This window comes from Herpailurus yagouaroundi, unplaced genomic scaffold, assembly GCF_014898765.1.
Source record: "Herpailurus yagouaroundi ecotype Mexico unplaced genomic scaffold, PumYag 142, whole genome shotgun sequence".
In the NCBI taxonomy this organism is placed as follows: Eukaryota; Metazoa; Chordata; class Mammalia; order Carnivora; family Felidae; genus Herpailurus; species Herpailurus yagouaroundi.
In genome coordinates this window covers 2,222,993-2,246,713 of record NW_024412397.1, presented here as the reverse complement: position 1 = coordinate 2,246,713, position 23,721 = coordinate 2,222,993, and the positions used below count along the sequence as shown (strand labels likewise).

General features: G+C 48.5%; 1 non-coding gene across 1 annotated transcript; it reads right to left on the bottom strand.

The window, feature by feature from the left end:
• Positions 1-10,599: 10,599 nt before the first annotated feature.
• Positions 10,600-10,684, bottom strand: TRNAR-UCG (transfer RNA arginine (anticodon UCG)). The gene has a single exon. It is a non-coding gene; the product is annotated as a tRNA-Arg (tRNA).
• Between the last annotated feature and the right edge of the window lie 13,037 nt (positions 10,685-23,721).

Below are 23,721 nucleotides of genomic sequence, written 5' to 3'. Positions count from 1 at the left end.
ATATTATTTTATTGTTTGAAAGTTTTCGTTGGAAATAATCACTCCTCTGTAATCCAAATTTTTCTGTTTTGTTTGTTTTTCTTTCTTTTTCGGTTTGGTTGCTTTTCAAAGCATTTTTCCGTTTAAGATCTCTGTCTTGGATCTCATGTCTCCTTATTTGCGTTTTTGGAGGGATCTTGAGTATGTACTACATTTTTTTTTCCAAGCGGAAAAGGAAAATGATCTAGGATCACACTTGCCTGAAAGTGACTTTATTTGTCCTGAGTAATCTGTTAGCTGAGCACGAGATTGTAGTTACCAAATCCCTTTTCCCCAAAACCTTAAAGAAAAGATGCCCACCTCATTTAAATGTCTACAGCATAGGTCCCCCCACCCCCCGCCATCTTTGTCATTGTCTTTCTAGGAAAAACAAAGGTGTTAGTGAACCTGTGCCTTGAAAACAAGTAATCAAGGACTGAAGGACATGGCTCCCGTGGGGAGCCCATCCAAGGACTCTCCCAGAATGTAATCGGTTTTCCCTACTTTCTAGTTTCCCCTCAGTGAATCCACACCCTTGTGTTCTAACAACTAACTTACATCACCAGGTCTACACTCAAAGTGAATTATTGGAATCTCTTTAAGGGAAAAATTATGTTTACAACTTTTCTCTATAGGCTTTATATTATTATCTTTTAGTTACTTTAATTAAGGCAATGTTTTACGGAAGTAAACAAAACTATTTGTGTTGTCCTGTTCAGAAACTGAAACAGGAAAGGAATCTAATCAGAATAAGCACTCAAATCTCATATAGCTTATGTAACATGATTTTAAGCTATATACTAATTTTTTTTTTTTTAATTTTTTTTAACGTTTATTTATTTTTTTTGGGACAGAGAGAGACAGAGCATGAACGGGGGAGGGGCAGAGAGAGAGGGAGACACAGAATCAGAAACAGGCTCCAGGCTCCGAGCCATCAGCCCAGAGCCCGACGCGGGGCTCGAACTCACGGACCGTGAGATCGTGACCTGGCTGAAGTCGGACGCTTAACCGACTGCGCCACCCAGGCGCCCCAGCTATATACTAATTTTAAAGGTTGATAAATTCTACATTTCTATGGCTTCTGATTTTGTGCCAATTAAGTACATTTAGATACAAATAGCTTTGTCCCGTGTTAAGTGAGTGAGCCTTGAAAAAATAAACTGTACCCCTCCCCGCACTCTTGCTTCCTGGGTGTCACTTCCATTGGGGCTGTGAGAGGCTTCTCTTCAGATAAGCAGGCCCTGACATGAGCGTAAACGTTAAATCACTAAAATTTTACAACATTTTGAGTCTTGAGAGAAGGCCACATCTAAAATGAGAATGGACAGGGACGCCTGGGTGACTCAATCGGTTGTGCGTCCAGCTTCGGCTCAGGTCATGATCTCGATCTCGAGGTTCCTGAGTTTGAGCCCCGCGTCGGGCTCTGTGCTGACGGCTCTGAGCCTGGAGCTTGTTTCAGATTCTATGTCTCCCTCTCTCTCTGCTCCTCCTCTGCTGACGCTCTGTCTCTCTCAATAACAAATAAATGTTAAAAAAAAAATTAAAAAAATAAATAAAATGAGAATGGCCAGATAATTCAAATGAATGGTTAATTAGTGTATTGGGGGCTGATAGCAATATTCGGGAAGAAATCGAAGGCTGTAAATTGTTACTTTAAAATCATAATTTTCTGAATACTTATTTGCTTTTAGAGGGCACTTAAAAATTTTTTTTATGTTTATTTTTGAGAGACAGAGACAGAGTGCGAGCAGGGGAGGGGCAGAGAGAGAGGGAGACACAGAACCTGAAGCAGGCTTCGGGCTCTGAGCTGTCAACAGAGAGCCCAACGTGGAGCTTGAACTCGTGAAGTGCAAGATCATGACCTGAGCTGAAGTTGGACGCTCAACAAACTGAGCTGAAGTTGGACACTCAACAAACTGAGCCACCCAGATGCCCCTAAATGCACTTTTTAAGAAGGAATGTCTATGTTTAAAATTACTCCTCTGCTAATGAAGTTTGAATTCACTTGGTTTATTATATGAAGCCACATGTAATTACATTGATCCTTCAGATTAGTACAGAATTTCAAGTGAACTGTACCCAGTTTTTACAGCGTCCCCAAGTCGTGGGGGCTCTTGTCACCCATCTTCTGGATGAAGGTATTGAAGCACAGACTGGTCAGGTGATTCAGGGCCAGCGGACAAAATGCAAGAGTGGCTGTCCCCGGCTGCTCTAAAGCCTGTGCCTCCTTCCTTTGCTCGAAGAGTGAAGTTTGGGGACTTCCTCAATTACACAATGAAACTGGTCAGTTTCTAACAGCAATTCTAGATTTTCTTTTTTCTTAATGCAGGACAATCGGTCATAATCCCAGGTGGGCTAATTGACCTTAGCCGAAGTGTTTCTATTTCCGTTAAGGATGACATACCATCTCGGCGCACACACATTTGCGATATTTGCAGAATCCATGCTGTGCTTCGACATTTCAGTTTTATTTTGTCACTAGGCTGGAATCTCGTTCAACAAGGGCCAGGTGCTTCTCAGAGAATCCACAAGGAGCAGCTGGGATGCTTCATTATTTCAACCCAAGTGACTTCTTGTTGAATCAATGGCATCAGCCCAAAGGGGACCGTGGAATTCTCTCGTGACGTTTGTACAGCTGTCTTTTTAATGCTCCTCCCTTCGCCACGTCAGCAACTGCGTTGACGTAGTCCTGGACTTGTAACACTGTGTGATTCTGTGGTTTTCTGAAGCACATTTTGTGCTTTTATTCTGTTTCCTGTTCTCACGCGGGTCGGAAGCCGTTTTGTTACTTCTCATCCTATCCCCCCCGCAAATAATCATATAATTACATATTAAATATTCACACTGTGAATGAGAAACTGTTTTATTTCCTTTATGTGAACAAGCCCATTTAATCTCAAAAAAACTTGGTAAGCTCTATGTAACAGAGACGCTCAAAGCACAGAGAGGTTAAGGAACACATCCAAGGGGGCACAGCTTGGAAGGGGGTGGCTCTGGGAGTCTGACCGCTGAGCAGAGTTCTGATCCCAGCGGCCACCTCCGAATGAGGCCGACCGAGGTGCTAACAAATCCCGGAGGAGCCTAATTTCCTTGTGTCTCCAGTTCCCCAACGACAAGGGTGCATGGGGCCCGGGGATCACGGAAGAGACATTTATTGCTGAGAACAAAGATGCGGAACTTAGTCCACAGTCGGCTAAGTTCAAGGCAAATTTAGCGTAGCCTCTCTCCACCTGTGGTGTTGGTGAGGCAAAAGCGGCCGGGCTCCGTGGCTCAGTGGGAAGGGAGAGTAGCTCCCAGTTTGGAGGGAGGAGAACAGGAGGTGGGTTTTTGAGCAGCCACGGAGCCAGCTGCCTCCCCACCCGCGCCTGGGTCCGAGTGTGTGAGACAGCCGTGCAAAGGTCCTGCCAAGTGGAGGATGGGTCTCAATGTAAGGTCTCTGCTCTGTCCAGACTTCGCTTGCAAAGGGCACAACCGGGAGACTACGGCCCTGCTGAGGCCCAGCTGGGACGTACCGGAGTCGGGAGGGCGGAGCGGAGCAGCCCTGTGTCCGTGGGGACAGGGTGGGCCCGGACGTCCCGTTGCGGGCTGTCCAGGGCCAGGGCTGGGGCAGAGTGCCCGTTGGGAGTGGAGGGGAGGGGGACACCCCCCGTGTCGTCGCCGGACACCCCAATCCTGCAGAAGAGAGGGCCAGCTGTGTGCAGGACCAGAGCCTAGGACAGCCCCTCCCGTGTTCCCACTCCCAGGAGTGGACTCTTAGGCCGGCCTTCAATGCTCTGTGGCTGCTGGGATTAGAACTCTGCTGGGGGGGTCAGATTCCTGACCCAGAGCGGGGGAGGGCAGGCTGGGAGCCACAGAGCTCTGAACTGAATAGTGACCTCATGGTCACGTGCATGTGAGCCGACAGTTACTGGAAAGAGACCATCGACCAGGACGCGTTGAAAAGACAAGATTACATTTCCTCCTGCAAAGTGGGAACGGGGACTCATCCAGGCAATCGAGTTCCATTAGCACCACAAAGACGGCATCTTGTTTTTGAACATACTTGATCGAAGATGGCCTGACTCACTCTTGTTACACAACACATGTTCCTATATCCCTTGACGTTATGTCGGGAGCGGGTCCGTTTTCTCCCTTCATCGTGTCTCCGCTATTGTGAGGTCAGCACCACCGAAGGGCGTTTAGTCTGATGCTTAGAATCGAAGTGTGGCTCCTGTTGGGCACATGTCAGTGCACTTGCCCCACGGGGTGTCCGTGCATCCGGGAGAGAGCCCCGTGGTCTGTGTGTCCACCGAGGTCCTCCGGCCTTCATTCTGGGTATATCACTGGTAACCCAGGAAATGCAGTCAGACCTGAAAGGCTTCTAGCAATATCCGTGTTTTGTTTCCTGAGGACTCTGAAGGCAGATTCCTGTAGTTTATCTGTGAAGCGGAGTTCTGTACACTTACGCTCTTTTGCTTCTCCCATATTGCGTGCATTTGTGCACATCTTCACTTGGGACCACATTCAGTTTAAAAATTTTTTTTTAATGTTTATTTATTTATTTATTTATTTAAAAAAATTTTTTTTTCAACGTTTATTTATTTTTGGGACAGAGAGAGACAGAGCATGAACGGGGGAGGGGCAGAGAGAGAGGGAGACACAGAATCTGAAGCAGGTTCCAGGCTCTGAGCTGTCCCCACAGATCATGACCTGAGCTGAGGTTGGCCGCTTAACCGACTGAGCCATCCAGGCGCCCCCTACTTTGGACCATATTGATTGATTGATTGATTGATTGATTTTATAGTGTTTTTATTTATTTTTGAGGGAGAGAGAGACAGAGGATGAGCAGGCGAGGGGCAGAGAGAGGGGAAGACACAGAATCAGAAGCAGACTCCTGGCTCTGAGCTGTCAGCACCATGAGATCGTGACCTGAGCTGAAGCCAGACACTTAATCCACTGAGCCACCGAGGTGCCCCTATTGATTTATTTTAACCCTGCAGTATTAAGGCACCTGGCTGGCTCAGTCGGTTGAGCATCTGGCTCTTGATTTCGGTTCAGGTCACAATCCCAGGGTGGTGGGATTAACCCCCATGTTGGGCTCCATGATGAGTATGGAGCCTGCTTAAGACTCTCTCTCTTCTCTCTCTCTGTCTCTCTCTCTCCCTCCCTCCCTCCCCCCTTTCCTCTGTTCCTCTCCCCAGTTCACACACATGCTCTCTCTCTCAAAATAAATAAATGAACGTTTTTTAAAAGTAAGATAAATCTGCAGTGTTGAGACAGAGACGTCCACTCAGTAGGTTTCCACAAGGCTCTGGTTCAGTCCGTGACTGTGAATTCACTTGGTCCAGCAATGCCATATCTGTGAAGAAAAGGAAACTTCCCTCCCAAACAAACATTGAGCACACTGCTATTCCATGTGAGGACATTTTACGGTACAACATAGCTCTCTCTTCTATGCTACCAAACCGTTCTGATGGGCCTTTGTGTAGTCAAGTCAATTCGCTTTGGCAGATATTTGCTGAACATCCGCCATAGTCTAGTATCAATTTGACATTGAGAGAATGTGTAAGAAAAATGCTTCTCTCTACGTCGATCCTCACGATCTTGTAAAAATCTCATTGGAGAAGAAACAGCTTGTGCCCACGAATTACATCCTGAAATAAACTAAATGCTTAACGTCCAAGTGAGCAGGAGGCACCGACGGGAGGGACGCGTGGCTTCCTTTGCCCCTTGTGTGCCCTGTGACCCAGGAGGCTACCCTATCAGTTCTCGCAGATGAATCCAAGGAGAGCCTTGTACTTTCTCGAAACTCTGGGCTGTCTAGTTGCCATGAAAGTGGAGAGTCAATACATGTAATGGGAGTTTGAGAAGGGAGTGGTCAGTGCAGGCTGGAGTGATGCCCAGTGATCTCTTAAGGAAGGAGCTTCCAGTGCATTGGCTGCTGAAGGAGAAGAGTGGATAGGCAGGGGGAGGGAGCTCACTAACCAGGAAACGAGACAATGGATGTGCGCCAAGCAGCTGCCTAAAGATGCCGTAGGGTGTGTGTGTGTGTGTGTGTGTGTGTGTGCACGTGCGCGCTTTCAACATAGTTCTACCATCCACACGTGCATTATGCAATACACTGTGTCCCAGAAGAGACTTGCAAACGACAGCCGGCACTTCCTCTTCCGTTTGTGGGAGCCCCCGGTGGCCTCTGCTGTTGGGACCCTTCACTGGCCTGCTGTGGGGACGTCAACGCCCAAATCTGCTTCCACCTCCACAATCCTGGCCTCCTTTTGCTGAGGAACACGCTGTGTGTTAAAGCCTCAGAAAGTGGTGGCTCAGGGGATTCGGCCATCGGACACAATTTCAATATCTTCAAGATGAGTCTGCTTGTTGTCCGGGATGGCGTGTGTGCAAGGTCCCAGATTTCCTCCCACCCCAACCGGCAGGGCCGAGAAGGCGCACTCCTCCTCACACGCACCTGTTGCAGTTGGGTAAACCAAGCGACGAAATGTCACAGAGGTTAGCACTTAGCAGCACCTTCATCCAAAGGACTTGCTACTTTTATTTTCCACGGGGAGAGAAAATTCATAGATCACCCTAATCACGTTGCCTTCACTCTGTGCCTTTATTCTGCAGTTAGGGTCATTTTCACTCGAAAATGTCTTCTTTTCTAGCAGCCTTTCGTCTTCGGGAACTAATCACTTAGGTATAGGATGTTTGGACGAAGGTGGCTTCGTACGGTCGTGTTCATGAAAAACCGCTCTTTTGGAATGAGCGCTTAAGCGCCGCTGAAAGCTTCCCTTGTTGGCTCGGCCACAGTGAATGGGGACATTTCAGAGGACCCTGCCCCGTTTCGGAAAGGAAACAAAGACAGGTACTCAGGAATAATGCCAATGCCTGCTTGTTAATAGTGTCTCATTAATCTTCATTCATTTAAGCTCCATTTCTAGTGGTAAATGGTAGCATGAATGCTTGTTGGCACCTCTATTTTTTTTTTTTTTTTTTGGTAAAATTGTATGGTCCAGTATTGGAGAATGTCACTGGTTTCAGCTCTACATCACGACACTCCAGACTTCACTCTAGCTACGTGTACAAGCTGTGCCTCCGTCGTCAGTGACGTTGTTTGAGGTGCTGGGGTTCGCAGCCAAGAAAGAATCCAAGAAAGAAAACTTGAGATGTTTTCCGCGTAAAAAGGTATTTTTGTTTGTTTGTTTTTTTTACAGCACGGGGACTGGACCTGTGGGCAGAAACAGTTGCACTGGAGTTGTGAAAGCCAGTTGATTTTATACACTGAGTTGGGGGGCGGGGGTGAATACAAAGGGAAGTTTCCAGAAAGACTTTCCTCCGCTAAAGACTCAGGTGGTCCTGGAGGCCTGGTTATCACCCAGCCAAGGCTGTTTTTCCCTCTAGCAAAGCATTACCATTAAGACTGGGAGTTTTGGAGGAATGCTCTACTCCCAGCCTCAAGTATTTGTCAGTGGGCTACAGGTGATAAGGAAATTTGATTTTATATACTTTTCTTTTAGGCTTTGCTCCCCACAGCATCATGATCACGTCTGGCTCAGTATCCTTTCAGATTAAGTCGGATTGTACGAAGCGTACCAATGAAAAAGACAAAAGCCCTGAAATGTAACGTGAGCCCAGGGGCATGAAGCCCACGTCTCTCTACAGCACTGACTTCCAGAGAAGGTTAGACCAGAGCCTTCTGTCCGTTACGTTGCTCTGAAGCCTTTTGTTCTATCCATGCTTTGTCCTAAAAAATCAACCAATCAACCACAACAAAATCGTTCAAGAAAACCTCACCCACTGTCTCTTCTCGGAGGTTTGGGAACTTAAACACCACAGCCACGTTGCTCACCTTCCTTCCTGGGGTCTGCGCGACAAACCCTTCACCTAATCAGCCCTTCCTAACGTACTAGGGGCTGTGTTTTCTGGAGACTCCTCCAGGACTACACACAGCATTGCAAACCACACGCAGGTCGTTTCCACGCCAGCAGAGAAGCGTTCTCTGTGTTTTGGAGGTGAGATGAATACCTTAAGGACACGGGGTGGCTTGTGCCTGCCCCTCTCCCTGGGCTCAGTTGTGATCTTAACTGTTAAATTAAAAAGGGATAACGTCCCTTTTTAAAGACCCTCTGTTAGATGTCTATGTGGTTGGGAGAAGACTCTCAGTAAACTCAATGCTTCACGCCTGGGGATTTGCAGACATTAGAATTTAATAGGGGGCAGGGTCCCTTCCTTCCAGTCTCATCTTCCTGTCTTTCACACACCCAACTGCACACAGCTCTATGCTCACACACTCCCACACTGGGGGCACACTCACACACACACACACACACACACACACACACTCACATATGCACAGCACGTAGGCTCAATCTCCCATCGTCTTGTAAACAGTCCATCATCAGAATACGCCATGCATTGGGGCGCCTGGGTGGCTCAGTCGGCTAAGCGTCCGACTTCAGCTCAGGTCACGATCTCGCAGTTCGTGGGTTCGAGCCCCACGTCGGGCTCTGTGCTGACAGCTCAGAGCCTGGAGCCTGTTTCAGATTCTGTGTCTCCCTCTCTCTCTGACCCACCCCGCTCATGCTCTATCTCTCTCTGTCTCAAAAGTAAATAAACGTTAAGAAAAAAATTAAAAAAAAAAAAAGAATACGCCACGCATGAATTTTCCAGAACCACGGTTGACACGTTTTTTCCTGAACTAATTGTTTTGGCTCCAAACAGAAATAATAATGAGCTAGTCCAGTTATGTATGATCCGTAAGTTTCAACTAAACATTGTATTTTTACTGTTGTTTCCGTTGCCGTGACCATTAGATTCGATTAAACAAAAATTCATCGTGCTTTCAGGCCATTGCCTTCTCTCCTTCCGTAGCCTGTGACTTGAGTGATAACACGGTGATGGCCGAACGTATATTAGAAAATCTCTCAGAGCTTCAAAGTCAGACGGGCAGCAACGTGCTATGGCGGCTTCTCCTTTCTGCAGCCTTCTCCCTGCATCATGTGATACGTCCCACAGGGCGGTTCTTAGAGTAAAATGACATTTTAGAATGTAGGAGCATTGAGAAAATCACCTGCCAAGAGCCGTTATAATGTCTGTGCAGTTTCCTGGTGAGGACTGAATGGGGTAAAACCATCTATTTCCGTCCTCAACACACAGAAGGTGCTTGAAAAACATTTGCTACTTTCGCGGCCGTGTCTGAAACGGATGCACATTTCTCAGAGAGCCGTTACCACGATGATGCTGTGGGTTGGTTATAAGAAGCTTCCGTACCAAACAAACCGAGGCCCCTTTGGTAGAACAGATTTTAACGTTTCGAATAAAGTTTTGTTCCATTAATACGAGTCGATGAAAGAAAGTCTTAAGAAGCCTGATGATAGTGGCTGTGGCCTCTGCCAGGACGAGAATCAGATGCATCTTCTAGTGACTTGCTCAGCACGAGGAATCCGAGTCTGGCTTCCCGGGACGGGGTGGGGGCTGGGGAGGGGGGCTCCCCCTCCTCAGTGGTGAACAGTCCCCCAGGCCCGGCTCGCGGAGGGCTTCCCTCAACCTCCCCCTTTGCTACCACTGCTGCTTCTGGGTCCTCTCCGCTCATTTCCAACGCTGGTGCGGGTACGAACACGCCCCTCTTCCCAGGAAGCCGCCCAGTGTGAGCAGCCACCATAAAAGCACAGAGCCTCTTAGCACCTTCACGTATCCTGGTATCTTTCTGGCATTTCCGCTCGTTTCCTCGTGGGTTGCCTGCACTGACTCTGGGTTGCTGGAATGTGCTCATCCTTTCCCACATGCTGGAGGCATCTCGGACTCGGGGCAGCCGAGGCTCAGGTCCAGCACTGCGGATGCCCCCGGCGGGCTGACTCCTCACGAAAACCGTCACCTTCGCCCAACCGGACATCGAGTTTCCCTCCGTTTATACGGCTACTTGCAGAGTAAAGCGTGTGTGCCCCCTGAAATTATTCTTCAAGAGGGCAGGGCTTCTATTGCTTGTCGAATGAAAACCAGGAGAAGTCTGCCTTGAGGGAGCTGGGGCGTCCTCACTTCTCCCGGTTCTGCATCGGAGGACAGTACCTTCCCGTCCGCCACCTGCAGAAGCGGCGACAGCGTCCCCCGTGCACGCGCTGCCCTCGTGGACAGATTTAAGAAAACGTGTGCTTGACTCACAGTGGCTTCACACACCTTTACGTCTGGTTGTTTATCCAGCCGGACTGGGTCCCCTTCAGTGTGTACTTTATGGTGTCATCGAGGAAGTCAAATTGCCGAGGATGAATTACACGCATCGTGAGGACCCTCCGGCAAGTGACCTCTGCAGCTACGGACGGGATCCCACACCTCGGGGACTCCGAGCCCCCCTTTCCACTACACAATGTGCCCTTGCACAGAGAAGACAGATCTGCTCCGTGTTAAAACCAGCATGGGTCCCTTGTGGGCCGTCTAAACTTGTTTTTCAAAGGTGTCAACACACTTCAGAATTATTTATTAAAAAATTTTTTTTATTACGTTTTTTTATTTTTGAGAGGCAGAGAGAGACAGAGCATGAGCGGAGGTGGGGCCGAGAGAGAGAGGGAGACACAGAATCCGAAGCAGGCTCCGGGCTCCGAGCTGTCAGCCCAGAGCCCGAGGCGGGGCTCGAACCCACAAACCGTGAGATCACGACCTGAGCCGAAGTCGGACGCTCAACCGACTGAGCCACCCAGGCGCCCCATACTTCAGAATTATTTACAAGTTGATTCAAGATAACAGATCCCCAGAGGTTTCCCAATGAGGCATCGCTTGTCATATTGCATACGTGTGCGGACCTCCCGACGTCTTCCATTTATCGTGTTACGAACCCTCCTCCAAGAAGCCGGCTGCTAACCGCCACTAAGAGATGAGACGCAAGTGTGTTCATTTGCGCCTGGTTTCCCTGGCAACAGACAGCCATAGCTCCCTCAAGTGACCCACATGGTTAAGCCGGCTATGTCATCTAGAGGAAGAAGCTTATTGAGAGGAGCAGACACATGTGGCCATTAAATCGTTAATTCTGTTTCAGCCCCTGGCAGCTGAGAGTCTGCTGCCCACTTCGTTGTGAGAGAAAAGCAAACCAAGTTTCTGAGTCGGAAACTGTGACCCCCAGAAGCCATCCCTAATGACTGCCCTTGCAGTGAACTTAGTAGGATATCACTGCATCTTTCATTTCGAAGATTGGCCACATCATGACATTAGTATGGAAAAAAAGATCTGAGTAAGCTGGAAATGATGGCTCTCTTCCTCTTTGTGAAGAAATTAAGTACCTGGGGGCTTACAGTGGTCACGGGAACATCCCACATGCTTTTTTATGGAGCATTTTTTTCTGAAAGAACTCTCAGTTCTGTTAACCAAGCTGAGTCATAGCAACCCGTGAAGTCAGTGCCTTTTTTGAATTTTCTAAAAGGTTAATGTTAGCCTCCTTAAACCTTTGGACCCTAGTTATTTTCCATCACAAAAGAGGAAAGAAAGGATAATTGTATTAGACGCTATTTTCTCAGGCATTAACCCTGACAGCGGTGGACCGTCCACCATCCTAATTAAAAGTATTTATCAAGTGTTTAAATGCGCATTCTGTCACCCTGTCAGGTTCCAGACAGACCTAACTAAAGATGGGTCTCCACAGAAGGCACTGATACTACGCATGGAAACCTCTCACAGAGAGCAGAATGACACTTGGTCAAACAGAAGCCATCGATGATCCCCGTTTGTCACATAGCACAAGCTTTCCAACCAACCAACCGTCTTGTGTTTGGCCCTACTCTGTGCCAGACAAAATCCCCCATATTGTAGGGTAAAGAAAAAAAAATGTGTTGTGATCTCTGCTCTCAAGATGCGCGTAGGGGACCCTGCCGGGACGAATTTCAGGAAGGGAGGCCGCTGTGAAGAGCACGGTTTGGGTGGCGGGGGTAAAAGAAACCCATCAATACCTGAAGCCGTGGATGATTCTGAGACTTCCATCCACTGGGCTGTTGTCTCATTCAGCGGGTGCTTGAAGTTCGCCTACCGGAGTGTCAGCGCTTTTTGACCTATGCTTTTAAGACCACCCTTCAATTGATAAACTTATGGACAGCTTGATGTTTAAATGACTTGAACTTATTGAGACAGTGTGCGAGGAAAATCAAAAGCGGGGTCCAAATTCGGGAAGTAAAGATCCCTGGGTCTTGGGACAGTCAATGAATGGACAAAAAGATCAGCATGCTTTTCAAGGAACGGGGCCGGGGTGGGGGGGGGAGTTGACTAGAGAGCATGGCGGAGGGTAAGCCAGCTGTCGAAAGAGCTTCAGGAAGTTAATGCAGAGAGAAATGACCACTGCATTTCCAGAGGGCAAATGGCCCCACATGGCCCAACAGCATGAAGCATAAGGGTAAGATACGGGGAAGGAAAATGAGTCGGTGCCACATTGGGGAGGTCATTTGATAATCAGCTTGCTGCGACTCAATCTAGGGAACCATAGAAGCAGCAAAAATGGGCAATACGATGTGTGGGCTTAAGTTTAAATCTGGCTGACCGGCAGGTGCTGGAGCGTGCCCAGGAGGTGGGGGCCCAGATGGAAAGACACCGCATTACCATGCTCACCAAGAAAAATGCCTTAACAAATAACAGTCAGTTTGGGATTTGTCGTGGGAAATTGGGAAGTATCTGGACAATGGAAAAAAAAAAAAAAAGAAATCCTGGTAGATTGTCCTGTGGGTTTTGATTGTATACTGTACTATCCGTGGTTGTGTTCATGGACAGCCTGGAGTGTGCTAAACTGCAGATTCCCATTCCGTAGGTCGGCAGAAGGTTCGAAATTTGGCGTTTCTAGCAGTCCCCCGGATGCACCCTCCTAGTGGCCCTTTCCTGGAGTCCTGAAGCTGCACTCCAGACAGAGCGGACCGTCCCCAGGGTTGGAGCCCCGGTGAGAGAGTCCTGGCTCAGCGGAGACGCAGAAGGAAACCTTCGGTGAGTCCTGATCTCTGGAGTGGCAAGAAAAGATGGCAAGAAAGGAAACCTCATTCAGAAGAGGGATGACAGAAGGAGCCAAGTCTCCTTTCTTTAGAAAGACAGCGGGCACCCTGCTGGTGTGCCTGCCCTCACGCACACCGTCTGGAACCTGGGGTCAGTCCCCACCCTTGGGAGGGAAAACCGAGGAAGCGAGAGGACGGCAGCAGGTGATCCAAACCCCCACAGATCCTCATCCTGCTCATCCAAGGTCAGCCAGGACCTCCACACCCTTCACCGTCCTCTCCCTTCCCAGTGCTCTCCACGCGCCTGCCCTCCCGCTGCAGACGGCATGTCCCTGAGGGTGTCCCTTGCTGGCTCCTTCCTGAGAGGAGGTCAAGGTCGTCCTTGGCCCCGTGATCTTCACCGTCCACCACAGCCTCCCCCCAACCTTCCCGTCCGTGTCCTCTGACGGGTGCCCACGCGGTGTTGCTGACTCTGTTTCAGAACTTCTACCGCCAGAGACCCGTGCTGCTAACCCTTTCCTGGGGCTCCCCTTCCTCCTGACTCCTCAGAACCCCCACATTTCTTTCCGGAGGGAAACCCCTCTCAAGAATGAAGACGTGGCTCACCCACCACCCTCTCGGGAGGCCCTGTCTGGTCACCCAGGTGGAAGCTGTCACATGGCTCGCCGCCCCTCCATACCGTTTTAACAAGATCATTAGCTGAACGACACATTCGGAAAAGGTTTATTAAATCTATCCGGGAAACGTGATAATAGTATTTGCCAGTTTTTACTGTTATTTATTTCTCTCCCTTCCAGACAATGTGAACCTCTTCTGGGAAGAAAAAAAAAAAAAAAAAACTCAACTTATCTATTATAAGAGTATTTATTACGGTCACTATTATCTTACTAGCAGGACGACACTATGGTTTAGGGCTTAGACACCTGACGGCTGCATTCAAAGCAAGGTTTGCACCACGGGGAAAATTAGCGAGCCACACTCAGCCTGTCCACGGAGTCCCCCCATCTGTGACGCGGGGTTAATAGCGGCAGCTGCCTTGTGAACCTTCCTGAGGCTTACGCAAGTCTGTCTGTAAATAACTTGCTATGGAGTAACGCTAATAAGCTGTTACTGAAATAATGAACCACAACTATTACGATCCCCCAAGTCCGCTGTGGCGACCCCTAGATGCCCATCCAATGTTTCCTCTGTAGAGTCATGGGAAACTGAACCACCATCTGGCTGGAATCAGGTAACACGCAATTTGATGGTAGGTCATTGCGGGTGATGAAGCAAATGCTTACAGCATCTTTTATAAGGAGGTACATCTGGTTCTTTTCATTTCCTTATTTGAAATGGAAGGAACTTAAACATAGGAAGATATTAATGATGCAGGGAATATTCTGGTAAGCTAGTTTAGCTCTGAGGCTAAAAGGCAGAGCCTTCGTTCACTAGCCACGGGCCTGTGATACAGAAACAAGTAAACGCTGAGAAATTTGTTAAGCTGTTAAATGTTCAGGCACAATTAAGAGGATTCCAAGATGAGTATCGATACGTCGATAGAGCAATTTTATATTCCGGTACTTGAGGGGGGTAAACCTACCGCTTCAATGCCAGACGATGTTTCAGGATGGGATTTGAATTGGTGTTAACACTGTGCCTCGCTCTTTCCGTCAGGAAGCCAAATGCAGTGAAATTATGTGATGCTCTAGACCAATCGTTCTCAAACATTTTGGTCTGAGAATCTCCTGACACCCTTAAAAACCCCTGAGGATCTCCAAGGAATTTTGCTCCTGTGACTTCTATCAAAAGCCCTCTAGGTAAGTATCCTACCCAGAAGAGATTAAATAAGACAACTTTTTGCTCCATAGAGAATGAATACGTACAAGTTTACATTAAGTAAAAGAAAACTTTGCACAAATTCTCAGGTGACCTTAGAAAAAAAAGAATGTATTCCATTAAGATAAAAAGTCTGCATCTAATCTATTGTTTCCTCTTATTTCTTCGCTTAGGTGTTAAGGCATTTGAACAATTTAAGTAGGCGTTTAAAATATGTTTTCACTCTTTTGTGGATCCTGAGAAACTTAACAGAAGACCATGGGGGAGGGGAAGGAAAAAAAAAGTTAGAGAGGGAAGGAGCCAAACCATAAGAGACTCTTAAAAACTGAGAATAAACTGACGGGGGTGGAGGGGGGGAGGTGGGCGATGGGCATCGAGGAGGGCATCTGTTGGGATGAGCCCTGGGTTTTGTGTGGAAACCAATTTGACAATAAATTTCATATTAAAAAATAAATTATTTGATCCTAAAATAAAAAAACAATAGGCTTCAAAGAACGAGGAATACGAATGGGGTGACCTTCCCACAGGTACCAGCGATGGACACGTTCTGGCCAGCACATCATCCCAGAAGCACTGACTCTGGAGGGATCACTTCCTGTTTGTGACTCCCGCCGCGGACCGCACACTCCTGTCAGTGTGGTCCTGTGGGAGCTGACTGGGGGTGTAATTCTCGCTCATTTTCTAAGGCAATGTGACTTCCTCTACTGAACTGGCCATAGGAATAAACCCTATTTGATTCATTTATCACCAAGGAAGTCAAGTCCAGTTGCCAGGCATGGCTTTGTTGCCATGGGATCCACGGTGAGAAGCTGCCTTGGTTATTAAGTGACTTCCATCCCCAATTAACACTGTGCAGCCAGGTCCGACGTTGATTGGAAGACGGCTTTGCTTTGGATGAGCATCTCTGATATTCGCATGCCGCATTCGCTTTCTCCCTCTCTCTTTTCAATTTGAGACTCCTCACTGATTAAAAATAACTCTAGTTGGGGAGCACCTGGCTGGCTGAGTCAGTGAAACCTGTGATTCTTGATCTTGGGGTTGTGAGTTCGAGCCTCAGTTAGGGTAGAGATTACTTAAAAAAAAAATAGAATCTTAAAAAAAAAAATGTGACTATCGTTTGACCAAACTGCTAAGCTATTTCCCGGTACCGTGGTCTTCCTTAATGTGGGGGAGGTACGTTCCAAGTCCCCCAGTGGACGCCTGAAACTTCAGATAGTACTGAACCCTAAGTAGACTGTGTTTTTCCCCTGTACATAATAGTTACCATAAGGCTTAATTTCTAAGTTAGGCCCAGTAAGAGATTAACTACAAGGCTTAACGGTAAAATAGGACAATAATAACAATACACTGTGATAAAAGTTAGGTGAATGTGTTCTCTCTCAAAATCCTGTATTGTGCCGCACACACTCTTCTTCCTGTGGTGACGAGAGATGATGAAATGCTCACGTGAGGAGGTGACACGGGTGAATGACCTGGGCGTGTGACATAGCAGTAGGCTACCACGACCTTCTGACGATAAGTCAGGATCATCGGCTTTGGGACCACGTTAGGCTGCGGAAAGCGAAACCGCGGATAAGGGGGCACGACGGTACCCCAAATCATGCTTTTTACACTACGTTTCCTCAACGAATTCTTAGTTTGGAATCGGCTCCCCCGAGATTCTCCCTAATTTTGAGGCTGAATGTCAGTGGTAAGAACCTTGGAAACACATGGGTGATGTCTTACCACATCATTCCAGACCACATCATCCTGAACATTTGAAACTTGCTTTCCAAATAAACAAATGCTTAGCAGTGCTTGGGAAACTTCCAGTCCTGCCCTGGGTCAACTTTGGCCAAGTCTGCGGGGTGGGGCCCCGGAATCTAAAAGTTTGATAGCCTTTCAGTTGATTCCTATGCACATGATGGTTTCAAGTGGCCCTAAATACCTTCTTTTGGTTCCCCTTTCTCTTCTTGGATCACGTGCTACTTCAGTTACCTAAAGCCTGGTGGAGGAAGGAAGCTGACCCCTGAAATATCTTGCATTTTTTCATAAAACCAGCTTATATGTCAGGTCTTTAAAGCCTGTTTTTTTTTTTTTTTTCCCAGCAGATGGACAGAATTTACTGATAATTCTGTTTATTGAATCCCAAGCCTCGTTATTAGGGTTTTGCAGAATTACAGGCCTTTAGCCAAGACGAAACCGAAGTGAAGCCATTCTAAGACTCGGGGTCAGAAGATCCTGTTCAAATCCTGACTCCCCCAAGTTCTGGCTGAGTTTTTAAGCAAGGTCCTCTGAGTCTGTTTCCTCATTTTATAAAACGGGAATAGTAATACTTACATTCTTAGTTTCCTGAGCATGTTAAGGTACCTGAGATAATGCCTGTGGCAAGAGGCCATGTGTTAAATACAAAGGTTAAGGAGACAATTGTTCTTCTGACCCGAGGATTTGATGCAAGAAATGCTTGTCCTGGGCCTGTGTACCTTTGGGAGCACTAGGACCATTTCGGTACATATCCAGCCTCCCATCACTGGGGATGTGAGGCTGGGAAAGCCAGACACTCACCATTTACCAGGACTCCTCAGCTCTATCTCAGCCTTCCAGACCAAATTTCCATCTCATCTGTGAACTTCGCCACCTGCAAATAATGTAGCAGAAGGTCCGGAAAACAAGCAAAGCACGGTCACGCAGAATCAAGAAGCAAGCACGCAGTAGCAGAATTGGTTACTGATGTGGGAAACAAAGGCAAAAGAACGGATTAAATTTCCTTACGACCTTCAGCCCGTTGGCCAGTCCTTGAAGCAGGCAGGGTGACCTTCCTCTGGGACCTCAGCTGCCTCAGGTGACGCTTTGCTAATGGCAAATGTCAATCTCAGCTTAACATTGCCCTGACCCCCCAGGATCCTGGGAGTCGACTTCAAACATACAGAGATCCCTTTGAAAAATTCCTTTTTCTCAACCCCCCTCAAAGTATATGTTGACAATCACTCTAAGCTCATGGCCCCATGATAGGTATCTGAAAGGTCTCATGCCTGAGGTTTTACTAGACAGTAGTAAATGACCTCTTCCTAACAGCGTCTAGCCCCCTCGAGGTCCTGGAAACCTTGTTTTCAAATTCCTTAGAGACTTAAGCTGTCCCTAACGCCCTCCCAACCTGAAGGTATACAATCAGTCAGTGGACACAACCCCAGCACAGCTGTTTCTGCCCACGGATCCTGTCCCTGTGCTTTAATAAAAGCACCTTTTTGCACCGAAGACGTCTCACGAATTTTTCTTGGCCGTTGGCTCTGAACCCCAGCATTTTCTACATCAGTTACTCTTCGACATTCCGCTTGGAATTACTTGAAGTGTTTGACAAAAGAGTAATGGATCGTAGCACACTCCCTCTGCCCTGCTGCTCCCCTGAAGTGACCACGCGCCTCTCGAGTCAGTGGACAGGACGGGGAGGGACCGCCGGCTGGGAAGGACGGGGAGGGGCAGGGACTCAGGATTTCAGCAACAGTGTGGGAGTCCCTGGGTTTCCTTTCTGTCCTCATAGCCTTCGGGCCGGGCGCCAAAGGCCTTCAACCCCGAGCTGCCAACCAGCTTTGTCAAATGAAATGAACAAAAGCCTGCTGTCTCTAGCCTCAGGGCCAGGAAGGGGGAGCCCCAACTGAGAGACTGGGGAGCCCTGAGACCCGTACCATCAGGGGTGCTCTGGGCAGTCCCAGTGGCCCCAGCAGGAGGGCCAACCTCACCCCAACTGGGCGCCAGGGTGTGGTCTCACCACGAGGGAGCCGCGCCTGTGTCCCATGTCCTCAGCAGGTGGCAGAGGGGAACCGGTGAAGTCTGGAGGCCGGGGGAAGTGCTCACCCCCTAGTGGTGCCACCAGCAGAGACTGAGTGGAGCCTCAGTGGCCCCAGAAGCACCGAGCATTAGGGGCTCTGGGAACAAAAATGCCCCTGGAAGGACGGCCCTCAAAGCCGGCCTGAACCTGCATCTTGATGGGGTTTTGGGGTCCTGGTGGGGGGTTCAGAGCTGACAGCCAAGAAAGAATTCTCGAGGAAAAAAAAGATGATTGTATGAGAGCACGGGACAGGGGCCGTGGGCAGACATCCACGCTGGCATTGTGAGGAGACTGGTTGTATCCCATGGAGCCGGGGAAGTAAAGACAAGGGAAGTTTCCAGAAGGACTTTCATATGTTAAAGACCCGCAGGATCCCGGAGGCCAGGCTACAGTCAAGCTATTTTTCCCTCTAGCAAAGCATTAGCCTTAAGACAGTAGGGAGTTCTGGAAGAATTCTGCTGCGCCTGCCTCGAGTATTTGTCAAAGGGCTGCAGGTTATAACGAAATTTAATTCTAGTTGCCATTTGCATCTGCATCTGTTTCCCACTTCATTATGATTCACGGCCCAAATCAGCTTCAGGCCAGGCGTGGCTCTGAATGCTCGACAGGAAACCCCAGGGGCCAGCCGGAGTGGGAGCCCAGAATCCTGGCCTCTGGTTCCTGGTTCCTGCTGTGCGGGTTGGAGACACTCTTGTTTGGGGAGGAGTTGATGGCCGAGTTATCGGCAGGTGGATCAAGGGGGACTAACAGGAAAAGTGCCAGTTTGAGAGGCAGGGGGCCTGTGCCCAATCTCAGTGCCGCCCACATTGTGACAGCAAATGCGCATCAGCCTGTGGGCAGTGGGTTCCACTGACCCTGATCTGTGGTCAGCTCGCCTCTTCCGCTGCTGGGCCTGGCCAATTCCTGACAAGGGGAGCTCTGATTCACTTTGCTTTTTTTTTTTTGTCAGAAAGATAGCAGCCCTGGGCGCCCGGGGGGCTCGGTGGGTTAAAAGTCTGACTCTTGGTTTCTGCTCAGGGTCAAGATCTCGTGGTTTGTGAGTCGGAGCCCCAACTCGGGCTCGGGGCTGACAGTGCAGACGCTGCTTGGGATTCTCTCTCTCTCTCTCTCTCTCTCTCTCTCCCTCACTCTGCCCCTCCCTGCTCGTTCTCTCTCTCAAAAAAAAAAAAAAAAAAGGAAGAAAGGAAGAAAGAAAGAAAGAAAAGATAACAGCCCTGCCTCCCCAGCAGCTTGACTTCCGTCCCCTGACTTCCAAAGCGCTGGCCGCAGCACTCGGGACACAGCCGCCCCTGCTTCTGCCCTGCTGTTTCTCCAGTGTCTTCGGTACGAGGTCTGCAGAGTCCTCGTACCTGCAGCTCCTGTGTCGCCAAGTCAACGACAGACAAGTTGCGATGCCTCAGTTCCGCATCCTGCAGAAAGGTGACAGAAAGCCGCTAATCTGTGCAGGACAAGGGTCTAAAGATCCATCACACCTTGTCGGATCGTGTGCAGAGCCGGTTGCAACATCCCTGGGGAAGTATAGAGCTTCCTAAATATTTCAAATTGTATTTCTAGAGCAGCAAAACAAACCGCCCTTTTGGGCACCCAGCTGCGAAGATACGCTGTTGCCCTAAGTCAAATATCGCGTTCATTTGGGAGGATTATGTTCCGCGCTACAAAAATTGCGTTCTGTGGACTGGCTGTTATAAAGGAGAGAAGAAATATCAAACACGGAGACCAAAATGGAAAAATTCAGGAAAATAGGTGTCATTTTCCTCGGTTTGATCGTTTTAAAAAACACTAATTAGGGGCGCCTGGGTGGCTCAGTCGGTTAAGCGTCCGACTTCGGCTCAGGTCATGATCCCGCGGTCCGTGAGTTCGAGCCCCGCGTCGGGCTCTGTGCTGACAGCTTGGAGCTCAGAGCCTGGACCCTGTTTCAGATTCTGTGTCTCCCTCTCCCTGACCCTCCCCCGTTCATTCTTTGTCTCTCTCTCTCTGAAAAATAAATACACATTAAAAAAAATTAAAAAAAATAAAATAAAAAACACTAATTAGCCTTTGCTGCTTTGGACTCCCCCCCCCCCCCCACTTTTTCTTAGATACTTAACTGTGTAATGTTTTCCAGAAAAGATCTAGATTTGCCTCGATTCACTTTAAATTCATCTCAATACCTCATAATAGTTCTTAAAAAGGCTTTTTATCCTTTTTTTTTCATTCACTGAGTATCGAATTTTTGTAAGCAAAAAATGTGCTGTGAGCGGGAGTGTGAACGTTGTCACCGGAGGTATCGTGGGGGGACGGAGGTAAGTTCTACCCTAAATAACACTTTGGGAAACTCCTCTTCTTCCTATCAGTCAAGGGTTCATTTATTTTTTGTTTCTGTTTATATTTTGAGAGAGAGAGAGAAAGAGAGCCCAAGCGAGGGAGAGGCAGAGAGAGAGGGGGGTACAGAGGGCCCGACGTGCACTCCGCCCCGTCAGCGCAGCCCGATGTGGGGCTCGAACTCAAGAACCGTGAGATCACGACCTGAGCCGAAATCAAGAGTCACATGTTTAACCCACCGAGCCGCCCAGGCGCCCCAAGGGTTCAATTGTGAGTGCAGGTGGGATGACGGCTGTTCCTTAGGACAAACACAGACCACACTGCAGGGGGACGGCCCCTCCAATGACAGTTGCCGGCAAAATGCTGACTGCCTGGGAAACCGACCGAACTTACTGGATGAGACCAGGAAGTACGGCCACGGTCCGTGTGGCCGGGAAATGACCTCGGAAGCTGACTCCGAAAGAGGAGCAGAGAGGCCAAGGGGTGTCGGTGAAGGGCACGTAACGCGTCTTAGCATTTACGAGTGATGACACAGAGACGCTGAAGGGTGAGCCGCTGGCCAAAGCCATCGGCCAGCTGGCGCTTTCAACAAAGCGACATCAGGGAGGCTTGTCGTCTTCTAAGCACGTGTCTTTCGAGGAGTCTGGTTTCAGATGGCACCGTGTCCTCCTGGCACCGGCCCCCGGCCCCACCGCTTGTTTCGCGAGGACTCCGCTGTCCATTGTTTCCCGCCCCAAAGGACTCCTGAGCGTGTGCTCCTTGCTTGCTGCGTTGGAAGCACAAGACCCCACAGCGGGGTTGGAGGAGGCTCGGGGAAACAGAGGCTGGCCTCTCCCGGCACTAACTGGTCACGACTGCCCATCCTCTCCTTAAAGGCCTCGGATCCTTTAGGCTTTTCTGTCCTTGGGCTGACGGTCCCCGGCGACGACAGGGCTCCCGTCAGCCACTCTCAAAACGTCACGTTCCGCGGAACGTAACCGAAGACCACGGACTCTAAGGGGCTGTGATCGTTGTTTTAATTACGCAATTGCTTTCTGCTCGGAGAGTACTGTACGACGTCCAAGCCCGTATTTTGGATTTTTATAACGAGGATGTAACCGTCCTAGTGAAAATACATATCCAGAGTTATGAAAACATAGGTGAAGATTCAGCAAGGTTTCTAAAAAAGGAGATTCGGCAGCCCAAAGATAGCGATTATATTACTGAGACCTGGAATGTAGGCTTTGGCCAGGTCTCCACTGATCAGTGTAATTTACTACAGAGAAGCAAGAAAAAGAATGTTTCTTTTGCATTAATAAGAAAAAGTGTTCATTGGGGCGCCTGGGTGGCGCAGTCGGTTAAGCGTCCGACTTCAGCCAGGTCACGGTCTTGTGGTCCGTGGGTTCGAGCCCCGCGTCAGGCTCTGGGCTGATGGCTCAGAGCCTGGAGCCTGTTTCCGATTCTGTGTCTCCCTCTCTCTCTGCCCCTCCCCCGTTCATGCTCTGTCTCTCTCTGTCCCAAAAATAAATAAACGTTGAAAAAAAAAAAAAAACAACTTAAAAAAAAAAAAAAAAGAAAAAGTGTTCATTAATACTTATTCCCATTTGTCAAGCTTCTTGTGTGCATTTGGAAACATGAGATGCATGTATATTCCTGCTTCCAGGCCTCAGATTTCTGCCTTCGGTCTGTGGGTAACATGTTTCTCATCAGAAGCTCTGTCATTCTGCCTTCCTTTTTTCGTGCTTGGTTTCATACCGTGTCTCACCCGTAAGATACCTTGTAGGTCTCTGAAACTATCCAAAAATAGTGCTGTGACAGTAAGATTTGAATATAATAATAATGATAAGAGCGCCTCGTTACAGACCTCGGTTGTTTCAAAAGTGTTTCCAACTGTTTTATACTTTGGTCTTGACTATACGCTTGTGAGGTAGGCCAGACACATTTCCACTCTGGGGACCCTGGCATTAGACAGGCTTTGAGAAATAGCCCCTCTCAGAACCAGGATTTGAACCTGCCCAACTTCCCGCCCAGGGACCCTTTCCCGCAAATCAGGAGACAATCAGCTTAACACACGTGTCACAGCACATGCCCCTGTGGAAATGTGAATCGTATGGAATAGATGGTCATGAAGGGAGCTTCATCCCCCATAGGACAGGTGAGTCCCAGTGCTGTCCTTATGTTATAATTGTCACGAGGGAGCACCCAATAACTTCAGAGTAGTATGTTCAGCCTGCGCCGAACCCTTTAAAATATTGCCCCAAGTTACACCTTTGCCGCCATCACCTCGGCCGTGGCTCCATTTACCTCGAGAGACGGGCACAGGTACTAAATCAGAAATCACCTGTCCCCGTTGCTTTGCACCTGTGACCATGACATAGCAGTCCGTGGGGGTCGTGATGTTGGCTAAGGACTGGACCCCAACCAGGGGCCAAAGTAAGGGGCAGGTGCAGCCGGCTCACTGAGGCGGGTCCTGAGTAGGGGCGAGTGCTGGGTCCGCAGGGCAGTCAGACACATCCAGGGACCGCCAAGTGTATAAAACGCACAATTTTGCCCACGAAGAAAATTTGTGTCATATTTACAATTACAATCTGGAAAAAAATCCGTCACCTTCTCTAGCTAGCGTATCTGCCAATTAGTTATCGTCTCTAGTTAGAGTCACGGGAATCCTCTCTGTACTCACTGCTAATAATGTTTAAATATATTAAGAACACAGGACAACTCAATATACTTCTAAAGCAAATCCTCGATTATGCCAAAATGAGAGAGGTATTTACAAATCTCATCTGAGCCCCCTCCAAACGATCCAAAGTGTTGCTATAAGAAAAAAAAAATGTCCTGAACTACTTTTTTAAGAAACAGAACACCCATGTGCAACTT